Below are 15388 nucleotides of genomic sequence, written 5' to 3'. Positions count from 1 at the left end.
AGAGAAGGGGAAAAAAGGTGGAAATGGGTTTAAAAGTGATTTCGGCGGAGAAATATATATATATATATATATATATATATATATATATATATATATATATATATACGCGCACACACACACATATATATAAACGTATTCTCCGTTGAGATATTGCAGCCGCTGCTGTGTCCAGGCCCAGGAGCCTTAGCACTGTACTGTGATGTCACTCAATACCACTGACATCACTAGGTGTAAACAACATCTCTCCTTTGCTGTGTATGTAACTATGGAGCTGTTTGGTGATGTCGTCTATTATGGCCTTCATAGAAGCAACAGGAGATTGTTGCATCCATCTAGAACCCTCAGAACTACAGTGCTATGATGTCACTCACTTCCACAGGCCTTGCAGAGTGTAAACAACAACAACCCAGCTTTGTTGTGTATGTAACCATAGGGATTTGTGATGTCACCTAGAACCTTCACAGCAGCGACAGCTTTATGAGGAGCATCAGCACTGCTCTGCCTGAGCAGAACCATCACCGCCATAGGTTGTCAAATAACCCGGGTTTAACCCACACAGGTAAGTCCAATGGGGTGCAGGCATGTCCTCTATGCTTACAGCTTCCCGTGGGTGTTGGTTTGATACCGTTTGGGGACAGCCAAGGAGGCATCTGCAGGCAACAAAGGTAGGTGTGTGCTTGTGTGTGTGTTTCCTATGCAGATCCTAAGCCCAGTGTCACATGCAAGTAGGAGGAGTAAGAAGGGTTCCTGGCAAATCCGGGTTATGGATTGCATTTAAAAAGGCCCCGTGGGAGTGCAATGGGCCCCTGTCTTGCTGCTTAGCAATAATGGTATGGGTTTAGGTTCTGCTGTGTGTACTGGTGGTTGACTGCCCCCCAGCCCAGAGTGTGCATGGAAAATTGTCTGGCAGCCTCCCTGACAGCAAGCAGTGATAGTGCCCATGAAGGGCACCTTGTTGGGCCCGCCCCTTTCACGGTTATCGCTTCTCGGCCTTTTGGCTAAGATCAAGTGTAGTATCTGTTCTTATCAGTTTAATATCTGATACGTCCCCTATCTGGGGACCATATATTAAATGGATTTTTGAGAACGGGGGCCGATTTCGAAGCTTGCTTCCGTCGCCCTATGCATTGACCCGATATGGCAGTATCTTCGGGTACAGTGCACCACCCCCTTACAGGGTTAAAAAGAAAGATTCCTACTTTCATTGCTACCTGCTTGCTGGCTAGCCAGCTAGCCAGCCCTGTGGGCCTTGCTGCTGCTGCAGCCAAAAAACAAAAGGTGGTGCTGCTGCTGCTTCTGCTGCTTCTGCTTCTGCTTGTGTCTGGCCGCTGTTGGAGCGTCCAGGCACAGGACTTCTGCTGCTGCTGACTAAATGGCCTCCTTAATTGGATCATTTGAGTAGCCAGCACACCTGTGCAGGTAGGGCATGACATGATAGGCAGCTGCCTTGATAGCGGGTGGGTGCTGAATGTTCCTAATTGACAAAATAAGATTAATGCTTATGAAGAAATATAAAATCTCATCCCTTCCCCAATATCGCGCCACACCCCTACCCCTTAATTCCCTGGTTGAACTTGATGGACATATGTCTTTTTTCGACCGTACTAACTATGTAACTATGTAACATAACATGGGGGGGGGGGGGGGGTCTCCTGGCTGTTCACACAGGTGTGTCATTGCTGTACATTGACCATGCATTGCTTCTGTGGTATTGCAAAGGCAAAGACAAATGCTTCCAGCCATCCATTGCACTAATGGATTGGTCATCAGCTGGCTGTCTATGTCCCGCATCAATATAGACCAAAGTACAGAGGGTTAGGCTATGCTATTGTGCACCTACCTGATGCATCAGAAGGTGCGAGGCCCTTGCTAAATTCTGTGCACAGACTTTGAGATCTATACTTTAGACTGTATCTAAACCTGCTCCAACATGGACTGACATTCTGGCCTACTTTCAGCCGATGCGACTTGTCTGTCGCTGAACAGTCGCTTTTTATGTATTCAGCACCTATGTATAATGTTGTAAAAATGCTCTAGAAGCTAAAGTCGCAGAAATGTCACACATATTTGGCCTGCAACTTTCTGTGCGACAAATTCAGACAGGAAAAATCAGTATAAATCCTTAGAAAATTATCCCCCAGTGTCTCCATCTGCTGGTGGTATTGAATAAGCATTGCTGCACTGATGGGGTATGCATTAGACGAAAAAAAAGAAGAAAAAGAAGAATAATACGCCCAGAAAAGAGGCGAAAAGGAGAAAAACGTAAAAAAATGTGAAAAAAAAGTAAGAGGAAGAGAAGGGAAAAAAGTTGGAAATGGGTTTAAAAGTGATTTCGGCGGAGAAATATATATATATATATATATATATATATATATATATATATATATACGCGCACACACACACACATATATATAAACGTATTCTCCGTTGAGATATTGCAGCCGCTGCTGTGTCCAGGCCCAGGAGCCTTAGCACTGTGCTGTGATGTCACTCAATACCACTGACATCACTAGGTGTAAACAACATCTCTCCTTTGCTGTGTATGTGACTATGGAGCTGTTTGGTGATGTCGTCTATTATGGCCTTCATAGAAGCAACAGGAGATTGTTGCATCCATCTAGAACCCTCAGAACTACAGTGCTATGATGTCACTCACTTCCACAGGCCTTGCAGAGTGTAAACAACAACAACCCAGCTTTGTTGTGTATGTAACCATAGGGATTTGTGATGTCACCTAGAACCTTCACAGCAGCGACAGCTTTATGAGGAGCATCAGCACTGCTCTGCCTGAGCAGAACCATCACCGCCATAGGTTGTCAAATAACCCGGGTTTAACCCACACAGGTAAGTCCAATGGGGTGCAGGCATGTCCTCTATGCTTACAGCTTCCCGTGGGTGTTGGTTTGATACCGTTTGGGGACAGCCAAGGAGGCATCTGCAGGCAACAAAGGTAGGTGTGTGCTTGTGTGTGTGTTTCCTATGCAGATCCTAAGCCCAGTGTCACATGCAAGTAGGAGGAGTAAGAAGGGTTCCTGGCAAATCCGGGTTATGGATTGCATTTAAAAAGGCCCCGTGGGAGTGCAATGGGCCCCTGTCTTGCTGCTTAGCAATAATGGTATGGGTTTAGGTTCTGCTGTGTGTACTGGTGGTTGACTGCCCCCCAGCCCAGAGTGTGCATGGAAAATTGTCTGGCAGCCTCCCTGACAGCAAGCAGTGATAGTGCCCATGAAGGGCACCTTGTTGGGCCCGCCCCTTTCACGGTTATCGCTTCTCGGCCTTTTGGCTAAGATCAAGTGTAGTATCTGTTCTTATCAGTTTAATATCTGATACGTCCCCTATCTGGGGACCATATATTAAATGGATTTTTGAGAACGGGGGCCGATTTCGAAGCTTGCTTCCGTCGCCCTATGCATTGACCCGATATGGCAGTATCTTCGGGTACAGTGCACCACCCCCTTACAGGGTTAAAAAGAAAGATTCCTACTTTCATTGCTACCTGCTTGCTGGCTAGCCAGCTAGCCAGCCCTGTGGGCCTTGCTGCTGCTGCAGCCAAAAAACAAAAGGTGGTGCTGCTGCTGCTTCTGCTGCTTCTGCTTGTGTCTGGCCGCTGTTGGAGCGTCCAGGCACAGGACTTCTGCTGCTGCTGACTAAATGGCCTCCTTAATTGGATCATTTGAGTAGCCAGCACACCTGTGCAGGTAGGGCATGACATGATAGGCAGCTGCCTTGATAGCGGGTGGGTGCTGAATGTTCCTAATTGACAAAATAAGATTAATGCTTATGAAGAAATATAAAATCTCATCCCTTCCCCAATATCGCGCCACACCCCTACCCCTTAATTCCCTGGTTGAACTTGATGGACATATGTCTTTTTTCGACCGTACTAACTATGTAACTATGTAACATAACATGGGGGGGGGGGGGTCTCCTGGCTGTTCACACAGGTGTGTCATTGCTGTACATTGACCATGCATTGCTTCTGTGGTATTGCAAAGGCAAAGACAAATGCTTCCAGCCATCCATTGCACTAATGGATTGGTCATCAGCTGGCTGTCTATGTCCCGCATCAATATAGACCAAAGTACAGAGGGTTAGGCTATGCTATTGTGCACCTACCTGATGCATCAGAAGGTGCGAGGCCCTTGCTAAATTCTGTGCACAGACTTTGAGATCTATACTTTAGACTGTATCTAAACCTGCTCCAACATGGACTGACATTCTGGCCTACTTTCAGCCGATGCGACTTGTCTGTCGCTGAACAGTCGCTTTTTATGTATTCAGCACCTATGTATAATGTTGTAAAAATGCTCTAGAAGCTAAAGTCGCAGAAATGTCACACATATTTGGCCTGCAACTTTCTGTGCGACAAATTCAGACAGGAAAAATCAGTATAAATCCTTAGAAAATTATCCCCCAGTGTCTCCATCTGCTGGCGGTATTGAATAAGCATTGCTGCACTGATGGGGTATGCATTAGACGAAAAAAAAGAAGAAAAAGAAGAATAATACGCCCAGAAAAGAGGCGAAAAGGAGAAAAACGTAAAAAAACGTGAAAAAAAAGTAAGAGGAAGAGAAGGGAAAAAAAGGTGGAAATGGGTTTAAAAGTGATTTCGGCGGAGAAATATATATATATATATATATATATATATATATATATATATACGCGCACACACACACATATATATAAACGTATTCCCCGTTGAGATATTGCAGCCGCTGCTGTGTCCAGGCCCAGGAGCCTTAGCACTGTGCTGTGATGTCACTCAATACCACTGACATCACTAGGTGTAAACAACATCTCTCCTTTGCTGTGTATGTGACTATGGAGCTGTTTGGTGATGTCGTCTATTATGGCCTTCATAGAAGCAACAGGAGATTGTTGCATCCATCTAGAACCCTCAGAACTACAGTGCTATGATGTCACTCACTTCCACAGGCCTTGCAGAGTGTAAACAACAACAACCCAGCTTTGTTGTGTATGTAACCATAGGGATTTGTGATGTCACCTAGAACCTTCACAGCAGCGACAGCTTTATGAGGAGCATCAGCACTGCTCTGCCTGAGCAGAACCATCACCGCCATAAGTTGTCAAATAACCCAGGTTTAACCCACACAGGTAAGTCCAATGGGGTGCAGGCATGTCCTCTATGCTTACAGCTTCCCGTGGGTGTTGGTTTGATACCGTTTGGGGACAGCCAAGGAGGCATCTGCAGGCAACAAAGGTAGGTGTGTGCTTGTGTGTGTGTTTCCTATGCAGATCCTAAGCCCAGTGTCACATGCAAGTAGGAGGAGTAAGAAGGGTTCCTGGCAAATCCGGGTTATGGATTGCATTTAAAAAGGCCCCGTGGGAGTGCAATGGGCCCCTGTCTTGCTGCTTAGCAATAATGGTATGGGTTTAGGTTCTGCTGTGTGTACTGGTGGTTGACTGCCCCCCAGCCCAGAGTGTGCATGGAAAATTGTCTGGCAGCCTCCCTGACAGCAAGCAGTGATAGTGCCCATGAAGGGCACCTTGTTGGGCCCGCCCCTTTCACGGTTATCGCTTCTCGGCCTTTTGGCTAAGATCAAGTGTAGTATCTGTTCTTATCAGTTTAATATCTGATACGTCCCCTATCTGGGGACCATATATTAAATGGATTTTTGAGAACGGGGGCCGATTTCGAAGCTTGCTTCCGTCGCCCTATGCATTGACCCGATATGGCAGTATCTTCGGGTACAGTGCACCACCCCCTTACAGGGTTAAAAAGAAAGATTCCTACTTTCATTGCTACCTGCTTGCTGGCTAGCCAGCTAGCCAGCCCTGTGGGCCTTGCTGCTGCTGCAGCCAAAAAACAAAAGGTGGTGCTGCTGCTGCTGCTTCTGCTTCTGCTTGTGTCTGGCCGCTGTTGGAGCGTCCAGGCACAGGACTTCTGCTGCTGCTGACTAAATGGCCTCCTTAATTGGATCATTTGAGTAGCCAGCACACCTGTGCAGGTAGGGCATGACATGATAGGCAGCTGCCTTGATAGCGGGTGGGTGCTGAATGTTCCTAATTGACAAAATAAGATTAATGCTTATGAAGAAATATAAAATCTCATCCCTTCCCCAATATCGCGCCACACCCCTACCCCTTAATTCCCTGGTTGAACTTGATGGACATATGTCTTTTTTCGACCGTACTAACTATGTAACTATGTAACATAACATGGGGGGGGGGGGGGGGTCTCCTGGCTGTTCACACAGGTGTGTCATTGCTGTACATTGACCATGCATTGCTTCTGTGGTATTGCAAAGGCAAAGACAAATGCTTCCAGCCATCCATTGCACTAATGGATTGGTCATCAGCTGGCTGTCTATGTCCCGCATCAATATAGACCAAAGTACAGAGGGTTAGGCTATGCTATTGTGCACCTACCTGATGCATCAGAAGGTGCGAGGCCCTTGCTAAATTCTGTGCACAGACTTTGAGATCTATACTTTAGACTGTATCTAAACCTGCTCCAACATGGACTGACATTCTGGCCTACTTTCAGCCGATGCGACTTGTCTGTCGCTGAACAGTCGCTTTTTATGTATTCAGCACCTATGTATAATGTTGTAAAAATGCTCTAGAAGCTAAAGTCGCAGAAATGTCACACATATTTGGCCTGCAACTTTCTGTGCGACAAATTCAGACAGGAAAAATCAGTATAAATCCTTAGAAAATTATCCCCCAGTGTCTCCATCTGCTGGCGGTATTGAATAAGCATTGCTGCACTGATGGGGTATGCATTAGACGAAAAAAAAGAAGAAAAAGAAGAATAATACGCCCAGAAAAGAGGCGAAAAGGAGAAAAACGTAAAAAAACGTGAAAAAAAAGTAAGAGGAAGAGAAGGGAAAAAAAGGTGGAAATGGGTTTAAAAGTGATTTCGGCGGAGAAATATATATATATATATATATATATATATATATATATATATATATACGCGCACACACACACATATATATAAACGTATTCTCCGTTGAGATATTGCAGCCGCTGCTGTGTCCAGGCCCAGGAGCCTTAGCACTGTGCTGTGATGTCACTCAATACCACTGACATCACTAGGTGTAAACAACATCTCTCCTTTGCTGTGTATGTGACTATGGAGTAGTGTTGCTCGCGAATATTCGCAATTCGAATATTATTCGCGAATATCGCATATTCGCGAATTCGCGAATTTCGCGAATATAGCGCTATATATTCGTAATTACGAATATTCGTTTTTTTTTTTTTTTTTTTTTTTCTTCACAGTACACATCACAGTGATCATCCCTCTCTGCTTCCAGCTTGTGTGGTGTAAAGAAGGCTGTAATACTACTGTGTGAGACTGGCGTGCGAAAATTCGCATATGCGAAAATTAGCATACGCTATTTTTCGCATATGCGAATTTCCACATGTGGTAATTTTCGCATGCACGTATTTTCGCATACGCGAAAATAAAACGAGGATATAACGAATATGCGAATATTCGCGAATATATGACGAATATTCGTCCATATATTCGCGAATATTCGCGAATTCGAATATGGCCTATGCCGCTCAACACTACTATGGAGCTGTTTGGTGATGTCGTCTATTATGGCCTTCATAGAAGCAACAGGAGATTGTTGCATCCATCTAGAACCCTCAGAACTACAGTGCTATGATGTCACTCACTTCCACAGGCCTTGCAGAGTGTAAACAACAACAACCCAGCTTTGTTGTGTATGTAACCATAGGGATTTGTGATGTCACCTAGAACCTTCACAGCAGCGACAGCTTTATGAGGAGCATCAGCACTGCTCTGCCTGAGCAGAACCATCACCGCCATAGGTTGTCAAATAACCCGGGTTTAACCCACACAGGTAAGTCCAATGGGGTGCAGGCATGTCCTCTATGCTTACAGCTTCCCGTGGGTGTTGGTTTGATACCGTTTGGGGACAGCCAAGGAGGCATCTGCAGGCAACAAAGGTAGGTGTGTGCTTGTGTGTGTGTTTCCTATGCAGATCCTAAGCCCAGTGTCACATGCAAGTAGGAGGAGTAAGAAGGGTTCCTGGCAAATCCGGGTTATGGATTGCATTTAAAAAGGCCCCGTGGGAGTGCAATGGGCCCCTGTCTTGCTGCTTAGCAATAATGGTATGGGTTTAGGTTCTGCTGTGTGTACTGGTGGTTGACTGCTCCCCAGCCCAGAGTGTGCATGGAAAATTGTCTGGCAGCCTCCCTGACAGCAAGCAGTGATAGTGCCCATGAAGGGCACCTTGTTGGGCCCGCCCCTTTCACGATTATCGCTTCTCGGCCTTTTGGCTAAGATCAAGTGTAGTATCTGTTCTTATCAGTTTAATATCTGATACGTCCCCTATCTGGGGACCATATATTAAATGGATTTTTGAGAACGGGGGCCGATTTCGAAGCTTGCTTCCGTCGCCCTATGCATTGACCCGATATGGCAGTATCTTCGGGTACAGTGCACCACCCCCTTACAGGGTTAAAAAGAAAGATTCCTACTTTCATTGCTACCTGCTTGCTGGCTAGCCAGCTAGCCAGCCCTGTGGGCCTTGCTGCTGCTGCAGCCAAAAAACAAAAGGTGGTGCTGCTGCTGCTTCTGCTGCTTCTGCTTCTGCTTGTGTCTGGCCGCTGTTGGAGCGTCCAGGCACAGGACTTCTGCTGCTGCTGACTAAATGGCCTCCTTAATTGGATCATTTGAGTAGCCAGCACACCTGTGCAGGTAGGGCATGACATGATAGGCAGCTGCCTTGATAGCGGGTGGGTGCTGAATGTTCCTAATTGACAAAATAAGATTAATGCTTATGAAGAAATATAAAATCTCATCCCTTCCCCAATATCGCGCCACACCCCTACCCCTTAATTCCCTGGTTGAACTTGATGGACATATGTCTTTTTTCGACCGTACTAACTATGTAACTATGTAACATAACATGGGGGGGGGGGGTCTCCTGGCTGTTCACACAGGTGTGTCATTGCTGTACATTGACCATGCATTGCTTCTGTGGTATTGCAAAGGCAAAGACAAATGCTTCCAGCCATCCATTGCACTAATGGATTGGTCATCAGCTGGCTGTCTATGTCCCGCATCAATATAGACCAAAGTACAGAGGGTTAGGCTATGCTATTGTGCACCTACCTGATGCATCAGAAGGTGCGAGGCCCTTGCTAAATTCTGTGCACAGACTTTGAGATCTATACTTTAGACTGTATCTAAACCTGCTCCAACATGGACTGACATTCTGGCCTACTTTCAGCCGATGCGACTTGTCTGTCGCTGAACAGTCGCTTTTTATGTATTCAGCACCTATGTATAATGTTGTAAAAATGCTCTAGAAGCTAAAGTCGCAGAAATGTCACACATATTTGGCCTGCAACTTTCTGTGCGACAAATTCAGACAGGAAAAATCAGTATAAATCCTTAGAAAATTATCCCCCAGTGTCTCCATCTGCTGGCGGTATTGAATAAGCATTGCTGCACTGATGGGGTATGCATTAGACGAAAAAAAAGAAGAAAAAGAAGAATAATACGCCCAGAAAAGAGGCGAAAAGGAGAAAAACGTAAAAAAACGTGAAAAAAAAGTAAGAGGAAGAGAAGGGAAAAAAAGGTGGAAATGGGTTTAAAAGTGATTTCGGCGGAGAAATATATATATATATATATATATATATATATATATATATATATATATATACGCGCACACACACACATATATATAAACGTATTCTCCGTTGAGATATTGCAGCCGCTGCTGTGTCCAGGCCCAGGAGCCTTAGCACTGTGCTGTGATGTCACTCAATACCACTGACATCACTAGGTGTAAACAACATCTCTCCTTTGCTGTGTATGTGACTATGGAGCTGTTTGGTGATGTCGTCTATTATGGCCTTCATAGAAGCAACAGGAGATTGTTGCATCCATCTAGAACCCTCAGAACTACAGTGCTATGATGTCACTCACTTCCACAGGCCTTGCAGAGTGTAAACAACAACAACCCAGCTTTGTTGTGTATGTAACCATAGGGATTTGTGATGTCACCTAGAACCTTCACAGCAGCGACAGCTTTATGAGGAGCATCAGCACTGCTCTGCCTGAGCAGAACCATCACCGCCATAGGTTGTCAAATAACCCGGGTTTAACCCACACAGGTAAGTCCAATGGGGTGCAGGCATGTCCTCTATGCTTACAGCTTCCCGTGGGTGTTGGTTTGATACCGTTTGGGGACAGCCAAGGAGGCATCTGCAGGCAACAAAGGTAGGTGTGTGCTTGTGTGTGTGTTTCCTATGCAGATCCTAAGCCCAGTGTCACATGCAAGTAGGAGGAGTAAGAAGGGTTCCTGGCAAATCCGGGTTATGGATTGCATTTAAAAAGGCCCCGTGGGAGTGCAATGGGCCCCTGTCTTGCTGCTTAGCAATAATGGTATGGGTTTAGGTTCTGCTGTGTGTACTGGTGGTTGACTGCCCCCCAGCCCAGAGTGTGCATGGAAAATTGTCTGGCAGCCTCCCTGACAGCAAGCAGTGATAGTGCCCATGAAGGGCACCTTGTTGGGCCCGCCCCTTTCACGGTTATCGCTTCTCGGCCTTTTGGCTAAGATCAAGTGTAGTATCTGTTCTTATCAGTTTAATATCTGATACGTCCCCTATCTGGGGACCATATATTAAATGGATTTTTGAGAACGGGGGCCGATTTCGAAGCTTGCTTCCGTCGCCCTATGCATTGACCCGATATGGCAGTATCTTCGGGTACAGTGCACCACCCCCTTACAGGGTTAAAAAGAAAGATTCCTACTTTCATTGCTACCTGCTTGCTGGCTAGCCAGCTAGCCAGCCCTGTGGGCCTTGCTGCTGCTGCAGCCAAAAAACAAAAGGTGGTGCTGCTGCTGCTTCTGCTGCTTCTGCTTCTGCTTGTGTCTGGCCGCTGTTGGAGCGTCCAGGCACAGGACTTCTGCTGCTGCTGACTAAATGGCCTCCTTAATTGGATCATTTGAGTAGCCAGCACACCTGTGCAGGTAGGGCATGACATGATAGGCAGCTGCCTTGATAGCGGGTGGGTGCTGAATGTTCCTAATTGACAAAATAAGATTAATGCTTATGAAGAAATATAAAATCTCATCCCTTCCCCAATATCGCGCCACACCCCTACCCCTTAATTCCCTGGTTGAACTTGATGGACATATGTCTTTTTTCGACCGTACTAACTATGTAACTATGTAACATAACATGGGGGGGGGGGGTCTCCTGGCTGTTCACACAGGTGTGTCATTGCTGTACATTGACCATGCATTGCTTCTGTGGTATTGCAAAGGCAAAGACAAATGCTTCCAGCCATCCATTGCACTAATGGATTGGTCATCAGCTGGCTGTCTATGTCCCGCATCAATATAGACCAAAGTACAGAGGGTTAGGCTATGCTATTGTGCACCTACCTGATGCATCAGAAGGTGCGAGGCCCTTGCTAAATTCTGTGCACAGACTTTGAGATCTATACTTTAGACTGTATCTAAACCTGCTCCAACATGGACTGACATTCTGGCCTACTTTCAGCCGATGCGACTTGTCTGTCGCTGAACAGTCGCTTTTTATGTATTCAGCACCTATGTATAATGTTGTAAAAATGCTCTAGAAGCTAAAGTCGCAGAAATGTCACACATATTTGGCCTGCAACTTTCTGTGCGACAAATTCAGACAGGAAAAATCAGTATAAATCCTTAGAAAATTATCCCCCAGTGTCTCCATCTGCTGGCGGTATTGAATAAGCATTGCTGCACTGATGGGGTATGCATTAGACGAAAAAAAAGAAGAAAAAGAAGAATAATACGCCCAGAAAAGAGGCGAAAAGGAGAAAAACGTAAAAAAACGTGAAAAAAAAGTAAGAGGAAGAGAAGGGAAAAAAAGGTGGAAATGGGTTTAAAAGTGATTTCGGCGGAGAAATATATATATATATATATATATATATATATATATATATATATATACGCGCACACACACACATATATATAAACGTATTCTCCGTTGAGATATTGCAGCCGCTGCTGTGTCCAGGCCCAGGAGCCTTAGCACTGTGCTGTGATGTCACTCAATACCACTGACATCACTAGGTGTAAACAACATCTCTCCTTTGCTGTGTATGTGACTATGGAGCTGTTTGGTGATGTCGTCTATTATGGCCTTCATAGAAGCAACAGGAGATTGTTGCATCCATCTAGAACCCTCAGAACTACAGTGCTATGATGTCACTCACTTCCACAGGCCTTGCAGAGTGTAAACAACAACAACCCAGCTTTGTTGTGTATGTAACCATAGGGATTTGTGATGTCACCTAGAACCTTCACAGCAGCGACAGCTTTATGAGGAGCATCAGCACTGCTCTGCCTGAGCAGAACCATCACCGCCATAGGTTGTCAAATAACCCGGGTTTAACCCACACAGGTAAGTCCAATGGGGTGCAGGCATGTCCTCTATGCTTACAGCTTCCCGTGGGTGTTGGTTTGATACCGTTTGGGGACAGCCAAGGAGGCATCTGCAGGCAACAAAGGTAGGTGTGTGCTTGTGTGTGTGTTTCCTATGCAGATCCTAAGCCCAGTGTCACATGCAAGTAGGAGGAGTAAGAAGGGTTCCTGGCAAATCCGGGTTATGGATTGCATTTAAAAAGGCCCCGTGGGAGTGCAATGGGCCCCTGTCTTGCTGCTTAGCAATAATGGTATGGGTTTAGGTTCTGCTGTGTGTACTGGTGGTTGACTGCCCCCCAGCCCAGAGTGTGCATGGAAAATTGTCTGGCAGCCTCCCTGACAGCAAGCAGTGATAGTGCCCATGAAGGGCACCTTGTTGGGCCCGCCCCTTTCACGGTTATCGCTTCTCGGCCTTTTGGCTAAGATCAAGTGTAGTATCTGTTCTTATCAGTTTAATATCTGATACGTCCCCTATCTGGGGACCATATATTAAATGGATTTTTGAGAACGGGGGCCGATTTCGAAGCTTGCTTCCGTCGCCCTATGCATTGACCCGATATGGCAGTATCTTCGGGTACAGTGCACCACCTCCTTACAGGGTTAAAAAGAAAGATTCCTACTTTCATTGCTACCTGCTTGCTGGCTAGCCAGCTAGCCAGCCCTGTGGGCCTTGCTGCTGCTGCAGCCAAAAAACAAAAGGTGGTGCTGCTGCTGCTTCTGCTGCTTCTGCTTCTGCTTGTGTCTGGCCGCTGTTGGAGCGTCCAGGCACAGGACTTCTGCTGCTGCTGACTAAATGGCCTCCTTAATTGGATCATTTGAGTAGCCAGCACACCTGTGCAGGTAGGGCATGACATGATAGGCAGCTGCCTTGATAGCGGGTGGGTGCTGAATGTTCCTAATTGACAAAATAAGATTAATGCTTATGAAGAAATATAAAATCTCATCCCTTCCCCAATATCGCGCCACACCCCTACCCCTTAATTCCCTGGTTGAACTTGATGGACATATGTCTTTTTTCGACCGTACTAACTATGTAACTATGTAACATAACATGGGGGGGGGGGGGGGGTCTCCTGGCTGTTCACACAGGTGTGTCATTGCTGTACATTGACCATGCATTGCTTCTGTGGTATTGCAAAGGCAAAGACAAATGCTTCCAGCCATCCATTGCACTAATGGATTGGTCATCAGCTGGCTGTCTATGTCCCGCATCAATATAGACCAAAGTACAGAGGGTTAGGCTATGCTATTGTGCACCTACCTGATGCATCAGAAGGTGCGAGGCCCTTGCTAAATTCTGTGCACAGACTTTGAGATCTATACTTTAGACTGTATCTAAACCTGCTCCAACATGGACTGACATTCTGGCCTACTTTCAGCCGATGCGACTTGTCTGTCGCTGAACAGTCGCTTTTTATGTATTCAGCACCTATGTATAATGTTGTAAAAATGCTCTAGAAGCTAAAGTCGCAGAAATGTCACACATATTTGGCCTGCAACTTTCTGTGCGACAAATTCAGACAGGAAAAATCAGTATAAATCCTTAGAAAATTATCCCCCAGTGTCTCCATCTGCTGGCGGTATTGAATAAGCATTGCTGCACTGATGGGGTATGCATTAGACGAAAAAAAAGAAGAAAAAGAAGAATAATACGCCCAGAAAAGAGGCGAAAAGGAGAAAAACGTAAAAAAACGTGAAAAAAAAGTAAGAGGAAGAGAAGGGAAAAAAAGGTGGAAATGGGTTTAAACGTGATTTCGGCGGAGAAATATATATATATATATATATATATATATATATATATATATATATATACGCGCACACACACACATATATATAAACGTATTCTCCGTTGAGATATTGCAGCCGCTGCTGTGTCCAGGCCCAGGAGCCTTAGCACTGTGCTGTGATGTCACTCAATACCACTGACATCACTAGGTGTAAACAACATCTCTCCTTTGCTGTGTATGTGACTATGGAGCTGTTTGGTGATGTCGTCTATTATGGCCTTCATAGAAGCAACAGGAGATTGTTGCATCCATCTAGAACCCTCAGAACTACAGTGCTATGATGTCACTCACTTCCACAGGCCTTGCAGAGTGTAAACAACAACAACCCAGCTTTGTTGTGTATGTAACCATAGGGATTTGTGATGTCACCTAGAACCTTCACAGCAGCGACAGCTTTATGAGGAGCATCAGCACTGCTCTGCCTGAGCAGAACCATCACCGCCATAGGTTGTCAAATAACCCGGGTTTAACCCACACAGGTAAGTCCAATGGGGTGCAGGCATGTCCTCTATGCTTACAGCTTCCCGTGGGTGTTGGTTTGATACCGTTTGGGGACAGCCAAGGAGGCATCTGCAGGCAACAAAGGTAGGTGTGTGCTTGTGTGTGTGTTTCCTATGCAGATCCTAAGCCCAGTGTCACATGCAAGTAGGAGGAGTAAGAAGGGTTCCTGGCAAATCCGGGTTATGGATTGCATTTAAAAAGGCCCCGTGGGAGTGCAATGGGCCCCTGTCTTGCTGCTTAGCAATAATGGTATGGGTTTAGGTTCTGCTGTGTGTACTGGTGGTTGACTGCCCCCCAGCCCAGAGTGTGCATGGAAAATTGTCTGGCAGCCTCCCTGACAGCAAGCAGTGATAGTGCCCATGAAGGGCACCTTGTTGGGCCCGCCCCTTTCACGGTTATCGCTTCTCGGCCTTTTGGCTAAGATCAAGTGTAGTATCTGTTCTTATCAGTTTAATATCTGATACGTCCCCTATCTGGGGACCATATATTAAATGGATTTTTGAGAACGGGGGCCGATTTCGAAGCTTGCTTCCGTCGCCCTATGCATTGACCCGATATGGCAGTATCTTCGGGTACAGTGCACCACCCCCTTACAGGGTTAAAAAGAAAGATTCCTACTTTCATTGCTACCTGCTTGCTGGCTAGCCAGCTAGCCAGCCCTGTGGGCCTTGCTGC

General features: G+C 45.9%; 7 non-coding genes across 7 annotated transcripts; all 7 read left to right on the top strand.

Moving 5' to 3' along the window:
* Positions 1 to 978: 978 nt before the first annotated feature.
* Positions 979 to 1169, top strand: LOC130334554 (U2 spliceosomal RNA). The gene has a single exon (XR_008876341.1). It is a non-coding gene; the product is annotated as a U2 spliceosomal RNA (small nuclear RNA).
* A 2094-nt stretch (positions 1170 to 3263) lies between these two features.
* LOC130334553 (U2 spliceosomal RNA) lies at positions 3264 to 3454 on the top strand. The gene has a single exon (XR_008876340.1). It is a non-coding gene; the product is annotated as a U2 spliceosomal RNA (small nuclear RNA).
* Positions 3455 to 5534: 2080 nt separating this feature from the next.
* Positions 5535 to 5725, top strand: LOC130334552 (U2 spliceosomal RNA). Its single transcript, XR_008876339.1, has one exon. It is a non-coding gene; the product is annotated as a U2 spliceosomal RNA (small nuclear RNA).
* A 2535-nt stretch (positions 5726 to 8260) lies between these two features.
* LOC130334551 (U2 spliceosomal RNA) lies at positions 8261 to 8451 on the top strand. The gene has a single exon (XR_008876338.1). It is a non-coding gene; the product is annotated as a U2 spliceosomal RNA (small nuclear RNA).
* A 2093-nt stretch (positions 8452 to 10544) lies between these two features.
* LOC130334549 (U2 spliceosomal RNA) lies at positions 10545 to 10735 on the top strand. The gene has a single exon (XR_008876337.1). It is a non-coding gene; the product is annotated as a U2 spliceosomal RNA (small nuclear RNA).
* Positions 10736 to 12824: 2089 nt separating this feature from the next.
* Positions 12825 to 13015, top strand: LOC130334634 (U2 spliceosomal RNA). Its single transcript, XR_008876404.1, has one exon. It is a non-coding gene; the product is annotated as a U2 spliceosomal RNA (small nuclear RNA).
* Positions 13016 to 15110: 2095 nt separating this feature from the next.
* On the top strand, positions 15111 to 15301 carry LOC130334548 (U2 spliceosomal RNA). Its single transcript, XR_008876336.1, has one exon. It is a non-coding gene; the product is annotated as a U2 spliceosomal RNA (small nuclear RNA).
* Positions 15302 to 15388: the final 87 nt, after the last annotated feature.

Source organism: Hyla sarda, unplaced genomic scaffold (assembly GCF_029499605.1).
Source record: "Hyla sarda isolate aHylSar1 unplaced genomic scaffold, aHylSar1.hap1 scaffold_438, whole genome shotgun sequence".
Lineage (NCBI taxonomy): Eukaryota > Metazoa > Chordata > Amphibia > Anura > Hylidae > Hyla > Hyla sarda.
The sequence above is the reverse complement of the archived record's forward strand: the minus strand, read 5'-3'. Positions and strand labels throughout refer to the sequence as shown.